Source organism: Gallus gallus, chromosome 6, assembly GCF_016699485.2.
Source record: "Gallus gallus isolate bGalGal1 chromosome 6, bGalGal1.mat.broiler.GRCg7b, whole genome shotgun sequence".
Lineage (NCBI taxonomy): Eukaryota > Metazoa > Chordata > Aves > Galliformes > Phasianidae > Gallus > Gallus gallus.
Window position 1 is genome coordinate 9,846,840 of NC_052537.1, and position 10,222 is coordinate 9,857,061.

Genomic DNA, 10,222 nt, shown 5'->3' on the forward strand with positions numbered 1-10,222 from the left:
TGTTGTTGTTGGTTTTTTGTTTGTTTGTTTGTTCTGTTTTTGAAGGTTGTGGGAGAGGTACAACATGATTACCTTTGACTCCCTTGTTTGATCGCTTGGTGATCAGTGTTGACAGGCTCTTAGAGGTAGGAAAATACACAGTTCTGCCATGTAGAATTAAGTTCTGTATCTTCTTGAAACTTACCATTGTCAACAAACAGATGTGGGACAGAAAACTTTCAATGCTTAGATAATTAATCTTCATTGTAAAATAAATTTATTGTTTATTGCCTAAATTAATTACTGTGGCATCAGTCACGAATTGAACATTTATCTCCTTATTTGCAGATCATAAGAAAATGTATTGTAGTTACCAAAATCCAAAGACAAGCAAAACAGCTAAGTTCTGTTAGATTTATAGTCTATTATGTGCCTTGCTTAATTGATAGGTTTTATGGTTAGCTGCAAAAAATGATTGCATTCCTTCGGTAGCTGTAAATTTGTCTACATCATGCTGTTACTGGATCCCAGCATTGCATACTGCCATTGAACAATGTGCTGAGTAAGGGCTACAGATCATATGCTATGAAAATTGGCTGAGATACTGTGTAGTACTGTACTGACATTGCAGTATTTTTTATTGAAAGATATTTCACATAAGGCTCTTTGGAAGGGCAAGTTTGATGAATATGTTGGGCTGAGTATGATGCTGATCAGATTAAAACTGGCAAAGCATAAACGATACAGAAATTGGACCAATATCTCAAAGGGACAGGCAAAAGCTTCTGTCTAATATGAAATAAATTCCTCAAATTCAAAGGACAATTTTATTTTATGTTTTGCTGTAGACTAAAGGAACTATGCTAAAGAGCCAAGTTAAAGACTTGGCGGTCTTCTAACCAGTAGAATCTCTGCGACAAAACTAAAACCAAGTATGACTGTTATGAATGCAGATCTCCCAACTTGATGTTCCTGCAGATGTTCAAGACTTCATTTAATGAAGGAATAGGGGTCTTGAACATGTTTAATAAAGACAAGTAATGATGGGACAAATTATTTGGCTTCAGGGTCTCACCACGGAGCTTTTCATTTGGATCTCCTGTGTCACTAATGTTCTGCAGTTTTGTGAACTAGCATAAGGTGAGAGGCAGGAAAACAGTATGCTTCAAGCATGAGCTTTAGCACTTGTTCCTCCAGTCTACTCATTCCAGTCTTCAAGGAAGCACCCTTGCATGCTTTCCTTGCTTTTTGTGCCATTTATCACGGGTGCTGCATTGTGAACCCATTCAGAAACCCCCTTGGAAATGCTTCTTTTTGTAGCTGAGATTAGCTGGTTGTTTTTATAGTATGGGCTCACGCGTAACTGCTAGCTTGGTACACAACGGCATGCCAGCGTGAGGGTTGGACTGAGCTTGGAGTAATTCCTTAGAAAACTGTTATGGTTGTGCAGCCTACATCATGCCCAGCTGTCTTAGACTCCAAGCTGATCCTTACTTTGTCACAGTTAAACTTACCAAGATGTTTTTTATAGTTTGAATCAATGTGTTTTTTTTTTTCCCGTTTCTCTCATTACAGGCTGAAAATTACCTGACTAAACTCTTTCCACTTTTGTTGGTGTCATAGTTCATACTGAAAAGTAAACATGTTTTCTGCAACTAACAGCAATGACTTGGGGATGTTGCTGAGTAACAAGATGAATGCCTACCCACCTGTTTTGTAAATGGCCACTGCTCAGACCAACTCTATATTTAGAGATCATATCTAGATTTTGTGCTTTTTTTTTGTGTGTGTGTGATTGTGACTTTAAAATTTGATAACATGACATGCATATCAAGTTGCATTGGGCCGTGCTGCCTTCTGTTGGAATTAAATTACTTTGCTGTTTAGTTAAAATGTCCCTGGGTTACAGTGGCTGTCTCCCTGCTTACAGTTACTTAGGAAGCTGTCGTTGCAAATCAGAGTAACTGAAATCATCCGATATGTTCTGAATTACAATAAATACCATGGATGAGGGCTAGTGTTCATAAAAATTAAAAAAAAAAGAAAAACAAACTTGCATTATTTAATATTTGTGCCAAATGAAGCAGGATTATGTGAAGGTGTTGTTATAGAATAAGGGACAAAAAATTTGCAAGACTGGGCTTGACTGTCTGGTGTCTCTCTAGGCAATGTTACTGTAGAAAATAGAATTAAGTAGTCACTGGGGTATATGGATGGCTGTTTTGGCTACTGAAAATGGGGAGAGAGAGATGGGGAAGAGGGAATTCTCACTGAACACACCGTGTACCTAGTTGCTTCGGAAATTGGAAGCTTTAATTTGAATATGATGGACTCAATGACTGAAAACAGTTTCTTCATCTTGCCTAGAACTGGGAGGGCTGGTGGAGCTGCTGCTGCCATGTGAGCTTCATAGAGGGGAGATGTCATTTTAGAGGGTCTTCCACCTTTTCTGTGTTCTTTCAACAAGAATCACTAGGCTGCAGGAGGCAGTTAATGCACAGATGAATCAATTTGAAATGACATTGGATCAGTAAGGACCAAAGGTATCAATATGCTACTGGAGAAATACAGACAAAAAACTGCCTCTGCCTGGCTTCCACGTGTGTTTGGGCGATCTTCATGGTGCAGGAAGATGCCTAAGTCTCCTCTCACCATATTCCTGCTCTTTTCTTCAGTTCCCACTTCAGATGTTGTTCAAGCTAGATGCATAGAGCAGGAAAGGACTGGCTGTGTTTTATTTCTTTGCAGCTCTTCAAAGATTTCTTCAGAGAGATAATATTGTGCTGGAACTATTATTTATGTAAAATGGCAGCATATCATGCCAGAGATGATTACTCCAGATAGATGTTCATAGTCCATGAGCTGTGCAGAGCTGAAGGTGGGAATCGGGTTTCTTATCAGCCATGGAAAGCCATCAGAAAGTGGTGACCAGGTTCTAGATGGAGCCTCACGGGTTGGTCTGTGCGGATGTTTCTTCCAGGAGGAGTTCCTGCAGGAACTGGGCTGGTCTTCAACAGCTTTAGCTAAACCTAGTCCAGCGATTCAAATATGATACGAAAATGAATAGATAGGGAACAAGCCATAATTATGTGTATTTTTGTTTCCAGATCCTTGATTCTTGGAGAAGCAAACCTGGGATCAGCCAAACTGAATGAAAATTATCCTTAATTATCATTTCCTGATTACATTTGAATGCATGTTCAGTAATTGCCTGTCAGTCAGCCTCATTCAAATATTGCTGTCGAGCCTTAGCAGAAAATCCAGGTGCCCTTAACTGTGCAGGAAAATAGCCATAGCTGCAGCAGAGGCCAAATGTTATTGAGATGTTCTCCGTACTCTGGTGCAGTCGTAATGCTAGAAATACTAACTTCTAGTGCTGTAAGCTAACACTTGCTTTGAAGTGGAAAAGACAGCTTAGGAAATTCAGAGGGGAGAGAAATGAGGCAGCCATTAGCAAATGGCAGAGAAATTGGTTTGGAAAGAAGAAAATGTTCTCTTTTACAAATACAGTTTTTCATACCAAGCCCCTACCCCTGTAGCTTCTTTTTTTTGTGTGTGTGGGCTGCACCAAGAAGCAGGTTGAGTATTTGCCTGGGGAGAGAGGATGGTTTTCTTTCCCATTGAGTATTTGTTTGTGTCTTTTCCAGTAAGAGATGCTGTATATACTGACATATGAAGTGTAATAAGGAGAAGTGACATCTACTTGCAGAAAAGCCTTTGCATCTATGCTCAATTTTTTACTGCACAGAACCTTTACTGGTGAGAAATATTACCCCCAGCTATTTAGGAAATACTTTTCCTCTCAAATTTACCATCTGTGTCAAAGTTTGGGATTTACTTTCACCCAATTAATTCCCTGAATATAGAGCCCAGTTATCAGCCTTATTCATATGCATTTTGAACTTTGTGATACGACTTAAAAGAGTTTTAAGTAATTTGTAAGTCTCGAAAAGAGCTTTTCTTCCTCCATCACCCACAGCTGGTTTTTCTGATGCTTGTGCTCTTTAGCAGCAAGAGCAAGACAGCGCCTTTAGATAACGAAGCAATACTGAATTTTGAATGCTGACTTGCTTTCCCTGGAACAGCACTAAGAAATGTAAGAGGTTTGAGTGCCAGATGGAGATTAGAGGAAGAAAATGAAATTGAAAACAGGAAGCAGATAGAGGCAGGCTCCAACTCACCATCGTACCATTTCTCCCCAAGTGGGGAAGAGCACTGTCAGCAGTTGACCTGCCACACGGTACTCGTAGTTCTGCAAAACTGCCAAGCAACTATGCTATTTTCTAAAGCCCTTAAAAGAAAACATGCTGGAGAGTTTAAACAGGGAAAGGGGGTGCGGGGGAGCTGGGGTAAGCGATCAAGCATTCCTAACACGTGCCTCCTGCTGTTTTACTGGACAGTTCTCCACATGCCTGTAATTCAGCTGCCTGGAAACAGGCTCTGCTGAGCCACTGCAGGGCACCAACACATTCACTGCCAGAGATGGGTGCAGATAGAGGAAAGCAACTGCAAACTTGCCAGGTGGGTTAATGTAGTGCTGCGTCTACAGTAATAAATAATAGCCTTGCCGTGACTCAAGAGATATTTGCTCAGGCACAGCACCGGACTGGTACGTGCCTGGCTGATGGAGAAGGAGGCAATTTCCTTGCACATGTCTGGTCTGGCCACGGAGATGTACCTGCCTTTGCCCCCCAGGCATCCACATCCCAAGGAGACCACCTGACCAGCTGTGAGCAGAAATAAAATCGTGTCGGGGGGAGACACTGCTGGCAGCTGTTGAGCTGGCCTGGTAGATGGGATTGTGGCCTTGTATACTCTCTCCACAAGTAAATGAAAAGCAATGCAACAGGGGAGAGCTTCTTTCTTGTCAGGACAGCAACTATTCCTTTCTGATAATTGAGTTTGGTGAGTAGGCATGCCTGGTAATCAAAATATTGTGATGGGGGATGTGTGGCAACCATCCTTTTAAGTCTATACTATGGCTTTTAGCAGCTAAATTATGGAGAAAAGTATTGTATCTTTATACAGTAGTGGCTAAAATAGTAATAGCATTTTTTTTCATGCCTCATTTCTAGCCAGTGATTACCTAATGCAGGCATTTTTCTCCTTCTATACTTCAGTACTGACTGTCATTTCTATTCCCATTTGAAAGATCTGGTAAAGTTTCGCCACCAGCTCCATCCACTTGCCTTTCAAATGCAAGATTTCTTGTAACTCGCTCACTTTTCAGTTTCAAGTAGCTCATGATTAATTGGAATAAAATAGACGACTGCTGTGGGGTGTCAATGAAATCTGCTTTGGGAGTTAGTAAGATGGGTTCGTCTGATGGAAACTTCACTGTATATATCCGGCCCTGAATGTTTTCTGTGATAATTCAAGGATACTTTTATATGGGGTGAGCACACAGGAGTTGTCAAGCTCCAGATGGTGCAACTGTTGCATCATAGTGCATTTAGCAAGGGATCACGCTGTTCCTGAAAGATTCCATAGAGAGGAAAAAAGATACATTCCTGAACTGGACAGTTTTAAAGATTTTGAGCCAGGGAATGGACAGCAGAATTCTGTGTCTTCCTTCTGTTCAGACAAATCAGGGGGCCTTTCAGTGTTTCCAGTCTTACTTTCTGAAGCTGTCAGCTGTCAGAGGTCAGCACGCTCTGATGGGTGCTGGCATGGGTTTGTGTGTCTGTCATGGTGTTTTATCCTATTTTTAGAAAACTATATGAATTGCACAGTCAGGGCAATCACGTCCCTGCTTATGCAAGTGACTTTTCTCTGAGCTCCCCACCCAAAACAAACTGTGCTTTTCAAAATGGTTCTGAGTACAGCAGAGCAGTGTGTTGGAGTCCTGTATGCCCTGTTTACACCATCAGCTTCTTATGCTGTCTCATCTCACCGTGCCTTCCCTGCCTCCCTCAGCTCCCACACAGTCTGCCCGGCCCTTTTTGTGCTGCACTGCCCCAAGGGCCCAGCACTGGGATGGGCAAGAGGCAGTGTTACCGTGGGTCTCACAGCTGCAGGGCACTGCTTGGGTGCACGCACTGATTGGCCTGCTGGCAACTGCAAAAAGCAGCACCTTTAACTGTGAGATCCTCTGAGATGCTGCCCAGTGGGCTTTTCCAGCTGGCATTTGTTTTGAGATACAGAAATGAAAAGATTGTTAAAGCAGCTGAAATGACTTAGGTTGATTATGTGAAACTGTAATATCCACTGTTCTGGATGCCCCACAGTTCATAATCTTCCTGTAGCAAGAGCATAATTTAGCGTCTCCAGCAGAGCAGTCACAGAGGGTCTGGAGTGTTTAGTACAAATGGAACAAATTTTGTGCTGTTTCCAAGAGCTGGTTAATCTGCGTTTAGGCTGTTCTCTGATCACCTCACACACTGAAATGGTTCTTCTTCACTGCAGTTATCCGTGTGAAAAACAGTGTAAAAGACCTAAACGCTACGTACGACAAGGCAATAACACGAATGAAATCAAGGGATCGTAAGTTCTGTTTTGAGATGACGTGAGTTGTATACCAGAAGACAAGCACTATGACCAAAACACAGCATTTTGGTGTGGACAGTGCTTTAAATGAGTGCTGGTTTTTCACTGGCATGGTATTTCTACGTATCCTCAGAAAAAGCTGCTGTGAAGTTTTCACTAGCTGATGAGGATCATGTCATGGAAGGGCTGGCTAACAGTTGCAGTTGGACTGAATGTCTTTGCTGTAGATCGAACTTTATGTTTAGTTTTGAACCCTACGGTTCTCCTCTGATCTTGAGCATCTGTGGTTTGCAAGCGGCTTTTCAGCTGGGATCAGCAGGGCTGCCTTCCCCAGTGTTTGCTTCTAACCCAGAGCCACTGCAGCCTCTCCAGCTGGACCTGGTCCAGGGCAGGGCAATCGGCATGGCAGGGCTGCCTGTGCTACATCCCCAGCACGGCCTCTCTGTGGGGTGTGTGCTCCGGCTGTGACAGCTCTTGCCACCAAGGAGGGCTTTCTTTCCTATCTGTCAGCATGCTATGAGATTCCTGAAGCTGAGCTTACTAGATCAGCAGAACAAGCTGCCTGTAGTTTTGAAGGAAAACTCTTACTGAACCATAAAGCCTCAGTTAATTATTTTTCTTGTTGCTATTGTGTTCCTTGTTTTTTTGTTTTTTTTTTACTGCTGCTGACAGTGTATTTACCACAGCTACCTCTGCCCTCTCCCACAGGGATGCTGTTGTTTCTAATGCTTCTATTAAAAAAATAATAATAATAAAAAAGAAAATTGTTTTTTAAGGAAGAAAATGAAGCTTTTGTATTTTCCTTTCATGTTTATTGTTGTATATTTTTCCTCTCTTTTCAAGACCATCAGCAGGCCTCAGAAGCAGCCCTTCTGGAGCTGGAGGTCATGCCCCAGTGAAAAGAGTACAAAAGGAACCCCTAGTGCTCCCCCAGCCTCCTTGCACCACCCAGGCCAGGGCACTGTCTTTTCTCACAAGCCTTCCCTGGGTCAGTGGGGTGTTAGGAGATTTTAAAGTTTTGGTTTTAATTTAGATGCAGCCCTTGAAGTCAGGGTGGCTGCTTAGAGTGCTGTGCATTGCACTCAGACAGCAGAACTCCTATAGGAATTCACTTTGATCAGAACAAGGGTTTGGACTGAAATATGTTTCATTTGTCATGTCTGTGGCCTTCTGCTCTTCATACAACAACAACTCAACGAGAAATCATCCCTTTGAACTGTGTGACTTTGTATGAAAGGGAAATTCTGTCCAAGCCTTACGTTTCCTTGCTGTGTCTGCAGTGAGGGTTGCAGGACCACCTCTGCAGCATGCCTCGTGTGCCCTCTAGCTGCTGCAGGCTGTGTGGAGAACTGAAATATCTCAGTTTTATATAAACCTCGCTTGCTGCATTTTGGTTTTGGACTCAGCAGGCAGGTTTTGAAAACAAATTTTTGGACAATTGCAGTTAAGGGCACAGTAGGGAACGAGTGGCTGATTGTAGTCACTGCTGCCTTGTTTGCACTGCTACTGCTGTGATGATCCAATAGAAAAAACTTGTGCTTGCTGCTCAGGCAGGGAATTTGTTGCTTTAAAAGGTATGTGCTTAAGAGTTCACACGTTCAGCTGAAGCAGGGGGGAGCGGTGTGTCAGCTATGACACATCCTATGAAATATAGAGAGATGAGGGGTTAGAAATGCTCTGTGTGGCAGGGAGCAACGGATTAGGGGTTTTTGGCTCGGGCTTTTTGTTTCTCTGTGGACAGCAAATAGCTACCAGCCTGCAGGCACAGTTAGCTGGGGAGCTGCTGGCTCTGTCTGCTTTGTGCTTTTGTCTGTCCCAAAGGAGATGCAGTGCACCAAAATACCACTGTAACCTCTCAGACATAAGAACTGGACAGCCACATAGCTGTGACAGAGAAGAGTAGTCACACCATGGGGTATCGTAGGACCAACGCGTTTTGTTGTCTTTTTTTCATCAGTCTTTTTGCATGGTTCCTTCTCTTGAAGGTAAACATCCATGAGCTGTATCTGTTTGTGCTGCTCCAGGGCCATCCGTTCTTGCAGCCAGTACTGAATCTCTGCAGTTCATCTGGACAGGGCATCGATGCAGTCTGTGAGGATGTGAGTGAACACTCTCACTGCTGCTGCTGGTTGCAGAGCTGCAGTCTCTCCCATCTTAGTCGCCGTTTCACAATCGTGCTTGGAGGTGAGGCACAGAATGACTGTCAACTGCAGGCAGGATGCGAGCTGGTTGGGGGTATGGCACTACCAGCCTGAGTGCTGCCTGCGGGAGCAACAGCTTTGAAGACACTTAGCTGTGAAACTGGTCATTTCATAGGGTGGCAGTGTAGGAGGTGTCCAGGCAGGCTTAGGGCCTCTTGGACAGCTGTAGTGATGGGCCAAGGTGGAGCACGTGAGTGATGATGAGATACTGCTCAGCTGGCTGGACACCAGGAGGTAGTAATGGGGTCCCCTCTCTTGCTGTTCTGGGGAAGGCTGCGCTGCTGGAAAAGTGACATCAGCCCCCTGTTCAGCCCGTGGGCAGAGCATGTGAAGAGTCTCTTGGGGCTGTGGTTTTGTGTGCAGCTCAGGAGGGCACAAGGGGCAAGAGGGAGCTGAAATGGTGTTGGGCTGTAGTTTATACAGCTATTTCTCCTGCAGCTGTCTTCTGAGCTTTTCCCTTCATAAACACATAGGGAGAGGGCCCATGTCCTTCACTGTCCCAGAGCATGTTCAAGGCCTGCTTTTCTGGTGCTGGAGCAAAGCCTAGATGTTACTGCCTGCTAGTTCCTGTACAACATCAGCCTGGCAGGAGGAGAAGGCAATAGCAGCACCGTGTTTGCGTACTCCTCTCTTCCATCCCAGTGCCCTGGCAGAAAATAACAAGAGGGACTTTGAACAAGAGGAAATGTGACACACCTTGTTCCAAGCAGCAACCTTGCCATTGCTGCTGTGTGTCAGATCTGGCTGTCCCCTCACACCCTGCTCCGGGACACTGATACCAAATGGGCTTCGGGGGAGCTATCTGGGCTGTGGAATAGCATGTGCACCATGGAGCAAAGAGATTAAATGCCCATTGGGATGGCTAAATCTGCTAGCCTCTTCTGTTACAATGCAAGGTAAATGTGTGATTCTCCAAGTGCTGAAAAACCCAGATCTGGAACATGTCGAGACAGCAGCGAGAATATGAACCCTGCTTGCTACAGATTTGGCCACGTCCTTGCTGCACCTGGGTGTAATGGTGGTAGAGGATGTGCCCTAATGTGAAAGCAGGGTCCTCACCTGTGTGCCCTGTTGTTTCACTCCACCTGGGCAGGAAAACCTTGGATCATAGGGCAAGAAAGCCTTAAATCGAAGTATTTTCAGAGAGCAGCGCTGGACCCTGTGGAGAGGTAAGGGGGCTAAAAATTTGTATTATTTTTAAGTGGTATTTCCTCTACTAAGGAAGAGGGACTTTCTATCTGTGCTAAACCACTAATCTGGTGTGCTGATGGAGTAATTCCTTTTTCGTAGCGCCCTGCAAAGGAAGATCCTTTACTCTATTTATCATTTTGTGTGTTCTGTTGTTTGTTTTCTATGTACCTGATTACAAAATAGACTAAATTTGTGTTAAGAATCTATCCCAGTTACATTTAATTGCAACATTTCCTGCTTTGTTTTGGCTTATTTCACAGGATTGAATTTATATCTGAAGGAATTATAATAGAGTGTGTTGGTCTTAACAGCATCTATGTCTTCTTTCGTCCAGAGATTGGATGGATCCTTGCTCATATGCTTAC

General features: G+C 43.8%; 1 long non-coding RNA gene across 1 annotated transcript; it reads left to right on the forward strand.

Moving 5' to 3' along the window:
- Positions 1-9,383: 9,383 nt before the first annotated feature.
- On the forward strand, positions 9,384-10,222 carry LOC124418075. Its single transcript, XR_006939674.1, has 2 exons — positions 9,384-9,835; positions 10,118-10,222. It is a non-coding gene; the product is annotated as an uncharacterized LOC124418075 (long non-coding RNA).